The sequence below is a fragment of the Anopheles maculipalpis genome, chromosome X (genome assembly GCF_943734695.1).
Source record: "Anopheles maculipalpis chromosome X, idAnoMacuDA_375_x, whole genome shotgun sequence".
Lineage (NCBI taxonomy): Eukaryota > Metazoa > Arthropoda > Insecta > Diptera > Culicidae > Anopheles > Anopheles maculipalpis.
In genome coordinates, this window is record NC_064870.1 from 20,033,338 (window position 1) to 20,040,874 (window position 7,537).

Sequence of the window (7,537 nt, forward strand, 5' to 3'; positions counted from 1 at the left end):
AGTACCACTACGAAGGCAAATCATTTTAAAAATGCATAACCCATTACATCCTGGCGTTCGTGCGACGACTCAGCTAGTACTCCAAAGATTCGTGTGGCCATCCATCCGTAAGGATTGTCGGATACACGTATCAGCATGTATAAAATGTCAAAGGTTAAATATCATCCGACACAATCAGACGCCAGTGTCTCGGATTCATACACCAGACCATCGTTTCAACCACATTCATATCGACTTGATTGGTCCATTACCACCTTCAGAAGGAAATTCGTACTGTTTATCAATGATCGATAGGTTCACTCGTTGGCCAGAAGTAATACCTCTACAAAACATAACAGCAGACACAGTTGCTCGTGCTTTCGTGGCAGGATGGATATCAAGATTCGGTGTTCCAGCCAAAGTTACTACAGATCTTGGTAGACAATTTGAATCTAAACTATTCTCAAAACTATCACAACAGCTCGGTATTGATCACATCCGGACCACGCCATATCATCCACAGGCTAATGGACAAATAGAAAGACTACATCGTCAACTGAAAGCAGCCATTATGTGCAATTCGAGCAAAACTTGGACAGAATCTCTACCTATCATTCTTCTTGGTATACGATCAACTTTAAAGGAAGACCTACAAGCCACATGCGCAGAACTCACATATGGCACAACCCTAAGACTGCCCGGCGAATTTTTCACTCCCTGCAAAGAGACGAGACCAATTCCAGATTACGTGACCTACCTCAAGAAAATCATGTCCGAACTGCGACCGACGCAACAAAGCAACCACAACACCAACAAAAACTTTTACATCCAGAAAGATTTAGCAACATGCAGCCACGTATTTGTACGAGTAGATGCAGTGAAACCATCTTTGACTCCGTCGTATGAAGGACCTTACAAAGTTATCACAAGAAAAGATAAAACGTATATAGTCGAAGCAAAACATGGAAAACATTCAGAAATCTCAATTAATCGATTGAAAGCTGTTTATACCGATACGCTACAACCACCAACTGATCATCTTAATAGTACACCATCAGTGCATCCGAGCAATTCTACAGCAGATCTTCCTAGCAACACACAACAGACTTCCACAGAATACAGTACATGATCAGGCCGCAGACCCAAGCAAACATTTTGGAGGATCGCCTTAGCTACTTCGTTAAAAAATGTATATCGCGCTCCCTCGCACGCCCGCGTTAGGGTGTACAGGTATCGTTGTGTTGGTGCACATGCCGAAATTGATCACCCGTTTCGCACGTTTCATTCCTGTCATACCTTAAAGCAGCTAGGTATATAACCATAACCGTACCGCACCTCCCCTTGTGCTTCCATCGATGACCATGTATTTTTTCCTGGCGACTTTTTTTCTTGTTCTTACTACCGGGATCCGAAACCGCGTATCGTGCGCACTGCTTACACTCATTATGCAGCGTGTATTGAGCTTGCTGCGCCTGATGCACCTGCAGCGCCAGCTAACATATGTTTTGGTTTTTCCCGAGCATAATTTTAGGCAATAAACACTGCTTTAAATACTGATGCATTTTGTCAACAGATTTCAAATTCGATTCGTGTTTCTGCAAGTCAAGTTCATTTTTCGAGTGATATTGTAATTTGTGAACATACGTAATATGTCGAACCTTAAACGTGCTCGTCAAACTGGTGGTTTCTATCGCCGTGTAGATAAGTTATTGCGACCAAACTCTGCGGATGAGGATGCTGCAGAAGCAGGACCGAGTGGACAAGGATTGTCGCAAGAGTCCGAAGTTAAAGATTCACCTGTAGAGCTAGAGCACCTGCAAGAGGATGTGGATTTTGAACAACTTGAAGGAGAAGATACGGCGAGCATAAACTACATCGATATCGACGACGATTTTTCCGACGACAGCGATGTGGAAGATGAAACTACCCTAACCGTCCTAACCGTCGAGAAACTTTCCATCGTAGACGGCATCCGTTTCTGGGCATTATCGACTAATGCTACTCATACTTCGATCAACTTGATTCTGCGAGTATTTAAACGGGACCTTGGGCAAGAAACGATGGTCAGCCCAACAACGCATGAAAATTTCAAAAGCTCTGGAAAAGTTGCTTTTACCTTCCGAGATCCATCGAAAAGTGCGCTCCATCGATAGTGCACATTTCTGGAAAGAATCTGAATACGCTTCTTTTCTCCACTATGCCGCTATAGTGATACTAAAGGAACACCTTCCAGACGACATGTACAAACACTTCATGTTGCTGTTTTGTGCCGTAACGTTGCTGTCATCCACCGTGTACAAGCAGAAGTGGCAGCTAGCAGGGCAGATGCTGGAAAAATTTGTTCAGGATTTTGCCACTGTGTACGGCGGACAGTTCATGAGCAGCAACGTTCATAACCTGCAGCATGTCTATGAAGAAGTGGCACGTTTAGGGCCCTTACCCTCCATTTCCACGTATCCTTTCGAAAACGAACTTCAGCACTTGAAGCGTCTGCTGCGAAGTGGATGGAGAAATTTGGAACAGGCCGTTAACCGACTTTCCGAGTTGAGTGAATTCCGAATGCCTCGATCGCAATTTATGAATTATCCAACAATTAAGCAACACGGAAAAACAGTGACTCTCTACCTTCGTCAAAACTTCATGTAGCAAAATACAGAGAGAGACTGCTGGTTTCTACTTAAAGATCAGGAAATCGTGCAGTTCAGTACAGCGACGATAGAATTGAGTGATAGAATCGACAGCCTGTGCATCCGAGGCCGAATGATTAATCTAAAAGGTTTAGTGTTTGACGAACCGTACGAGTCTAGCGAAATGTACATTTACAAAGGATGCGCTAACACTTTAGGAGGAGCGAGCGTGGAAATCCGTTACAATCAAATATTTTGTAAGCTAGTTGCTATACCAACTGGTAACAAAGACGAAATAATATTTATTCCCTTACTGCACACGATAGTACAATAAAACATTAAAAAAAAATTCTTTGCACATCAAAATCTTGTTGGTTGTTTTCTTTATTGAAACATCTTCTTCCAAACAACACAATGAATCATGGATATTCATATTGTTGGAAATATACATAAAGCGTAAGGAAAATATTTAGGAATTTATCCTGCCATTACACGAGAACATAATTAAAATAGCAAAACTGGACAATTTATAATTAGTTAAGAATCATGAACTCACATACTTCACACAAGTATGAAACAGTAAATGAGTTATGTTCAAATGAACCCTAGGACGTAGGAATAAACAACTGTAAACTGAACCTATGTTGGGTAATAGGTGGAACTTATAATCATTTATTTACTAACAAACTAACTAACTAACTAACTAACTAACTAACTAACTAACTAACTGACTAACTAACTAACTAACTAACTAACTAACTGACTAACTAACTAACTAACTAACTAATTAACTAACTAAGTAACTACGTAACTAACTAACTAACTAACTAATTGATTAGCTAGCTACCTACGTACCTACCTATCTACCAAACTACCTACCTATCTACCAAACTACCTACCTATCTACCAAACTACCTACCTTACCAACAAACTACTTAACTACCAACCTAACTTACTATGTACATCAACCTTCACTTTAACTTACTCATAAAGTAGGTCTATGGCAGGAGGTTTTTTTTAAATTGCTAATATTTATCCTACTTTTAGCGTGGTACATTTTTTTCATTAAGAATTGCTCAACGTCTAAATTATTATTGCTACCTATTGTTCTAAATAATCCTATAACTTCCGTAAAATTACTTAAAGCTATTTTATTTTCTTCCTTATTCCTACTAACTCCCGTCCAATTTAATTTAGCAAAGAATTGCAAACGGTTATCGACATCGGCGCGCGATATTTGAAGCTGCATATATCTAATTACTTTTTTGCTAAAATCGCTATCCTTAAGTTGATTATTAAAATCTATAAGCTGCTGTTCTCCGTTTATAGGGAGGGAGAAGACCTTCCCTTGGCCGGCTTGCAATGACTAATTCCTCCACCATGTCCATGTTGGCTGGTTAGACATTATGCTGAAAGTAAAATATTTTTTAAAACAGAAATTACATGAATTCTTTGCACCCGCACGCATGTATCGAATTGCCACCCATTACGTTTCATACATTGATGCTATGCTCGCATTCGATGAAAATGTATTGATGCCAATGCATTGAAACAAAAAAAAATTATCAGCGCGCTGGTGACGCGGGACACGCGCGCGCTCTTCGCCTTCGCCTTCTTCCCCCCAACAAGTGTCTCAGACGGAGTAACGCCAGCCGCCGCATATTTATATAGCAATCAAATTGCTAACAAAACCCAATTTTAACACCCGACAGAAGAGAACCATGATAGCTCAATCGTTAGAGGCGTAGACGCAAAACATGGTAACTTAAATAACTTTTCACTACATACGTAACTTATAATCTACTTTCTACTTACCTTTGCAGCGAATATAAAAATTAATCTGGATTCGTACGTTATCACACGGTGCACACACTAAACACATAAAAACACGATGGGTTCAAGCTAAAGAATGTAGACAGGCGACATATATCATAGACCGGCCCGTATGTTAGAAGAGTAAAGAACACGATAATCTACCGATAATCAATCTATCCGAATGAGATGCAAGAAAGCGAATTACATAGCACACATCAAACACCGAGTAAAAGTACATACGACCGATGAAATACTAGGAAATGACAAAGAAATGCGAGTGCCGAGTAAGGAGAAGGTGCAAGGCAAAACAGAAAAAAGGGGATCGCACTATCCCTCTAGCCTAATGCGAACAGCTGTTTTTTTGGGGGATCTACCTGATATTTTGGAGGATCGTTTCGGGGATCACACATACACACGCATTATATATAACCCTCGTTTATGTGTTGTCTCGTATGCATTCAAGCGGCACTGTATCATAGGGTTTGTGCTCCCCATGTTTTTACTTGCATGTGTGTTAGTATCCTCCAAAAAAGTCTGACTTTGCTTGGAAAAAGCGGGGATTTTTTGTCGACCGAAATTCCTCCAAAAGTTCCTCCAAAAAACAGCTGTTTGCTTACTTGGGGAATAATAAAACCAGCACGTTTCGAAAACTAAGAGGGGAGTAGTGTAGCGTACAATTAAAATATGCAGTTAGTTTCTGAACTATTAGTATAAACGAAGCGCAAAGAATTCAACTCCCGATCCTTATGTATAAACATAACACAAGTTACAGGAAGAATAAAAAGCCAGTCGGTTTTCAACCATCAACTCACGCGCACGCAATACCTTGTTACACTCTTTCGCTTACTAATCGCAATACGCACCTTTGAACTAATTAATACCCCACGGGAGGCATTCCCCAAACCTTTTAAAGTACTCCCTCATCCGTTTATCATGGATTTCTTGGATTCTCCCTCGACAGCATGGATTTCTTCTCAACAGATCTACCTCTACTAATCTTATGTCATTCACTTCCTTCATCTCCTCTAACTTAGAATCCGCACATCAAGTTCATGCCGTATATACTGATTTGAGATCGGCTTTCGACTGCGTCCCTCACTCCTTACTTCTTCATAAACTATCCCAATTAGGCATACGCCACTTCTTTGTCTCGTGGTTGCGTTCTTTTCTGTGTGATCGTTCGTACTATGTTAAGTATAATAACGAATTCTCTTACCCTTTTTTCTCCTCTACGGGCGTCCCACAAGGTAGTGTCCTTAGGCCTTTGTTGTTTGTTATTTTCATTAATAATGTCAGTACCGTGTATCCAAATGATTGTTTCCTATGCTATGCAGATGACTTAAAAATCTTTCTCCCGATTTACTCTGATGAAGATTGAAGAGTCGCTGCAAGGCATCCTTGACTGTTTCTCTAATTGGTGCGCTCGTAATTCCCTTGCCCTCTGTCCCGACAAGTGTAGGGTCATTTTCTCTGTCCCGACAAGTGTAGGGTCACGGCTATCAAAAAATTGGGAATCTGGTTGGACAAAGATCACTCCTTCAACCTCCATATTGATTCCGTGGTTGGGAGAGATTCCGTGGTTGGAAGACGGTTGGCTTGTTCAAGCGTATTGCTCGCGACTTCTCGGACCCCTTATGCCTGCAAGCTGTGTACTGCTCGCTGGTCAGATCGATTCTGGAGTACTGCTCAGTAGCCTGGTCTCCCCTATCGGAAACTCATATTGAGCGGGTGCAGCGTTCGTTCACCAGGTTTGCAGTACGCAAATCACTTGGTGAGCTTTCCTTCCCCCTGCCTCAGTACGAGTCCAGGTGTCAGCTGCTGAGGCTGGATTCGAAATTCGCCGTTCCCAGGCCCCATCAACCTTTATTGTCGCTCTCCTTTTCGGTCATACCGATGCTCCTGCTTTGTTATCATCCGGTTATATTATATATATATAATTATGTTATTAATTATAACATTATTTTATTTAAACCTAAAATACCCTAACTAATTATATCTAACCTAACTTTAATACCAAAAAGAAACTAAGCTGTGCGTCTTTACGTGTCGGCGTATCGATCGAGAAGAGAGGGAGTCCGTTGCTCCTTCCGCTGATAAGGCAGCTGCCACTATGACACTTCGAGTCTTGCGTGTTTATACCAGTAGTGAAGTTATAGTGCAGCTACAAGAATATTATACCACATAATTCCTCCGGGGGGAGTAAGACGGACGTCCTCGGGCGTATATAAGTGGCTCTCATTCTATTGATCTTATTTTTGTGTCTCTTTACGTGCTTTGCATTTCCGAAGGTTCTATCCTGTACATTATGGGCTGTAGCTTTTCTGGCTCTTGGGTCCAATTTTTTTCTGATATTCGGTTTTACGTAAACTTGCTGACCCTCTCGAATAACAGGTGGTTCTTCTTTGTAATTGTTTCGATTCATCTGTTTTTGCCTTGATAGTTGTATGTTGGTTTTTACATTGGTAAATATTTTTTTCGCTTGTTCGCGTATCACAATGGGGTTCGTCTCGTTTAATTGGTTGAACAATATTTCGCTTGGGGAGTAGCCTGTTGCTGGATGTATTGTAGCCTTGTACAAGGAAACTGATATGGCGATAATATCTGTTGTATTCAACTCTAAAAACTTGTGCTTGTTCCTATTGTAGATTTCGATTATTGTCGAGTGCGTTTTTTCGACTTGTCCGTTGCTCTCTGAGGATGATGTGTATGCGAGTGAAACGCCTAAATTGCTCAAGAACTGTTTTAACTGTATGGATCTGAACGTCGTTTTGTGGTCGGTAATTATTTGTTGTGGGGTACCATACCTACTGAAATACTTTGCCAGTGCACTTCTGACATCTACTAAGTTCTTTGTTGCTATCGGTACCATTTGCGCAAACTTAGAAAACGAATTTACTAGCGAAAGGAAGCTTTTCGTGTTGATGGAAAAAATGTTCATATGAACGCGTTCCATAGGTTTTTCGGTTGTCGGTCTCGGTGATATTTTGATGTTGTACGGCTTCCGTTCGTATTTGTGCATGTTGCATACGGTGCAAGCGTTGACTGCAGCTTTGATTCGGTCATGCATTTTGGGAAAGAAGAACGATCTTTTCAGCTGGCATTCGACTTCGTGTATG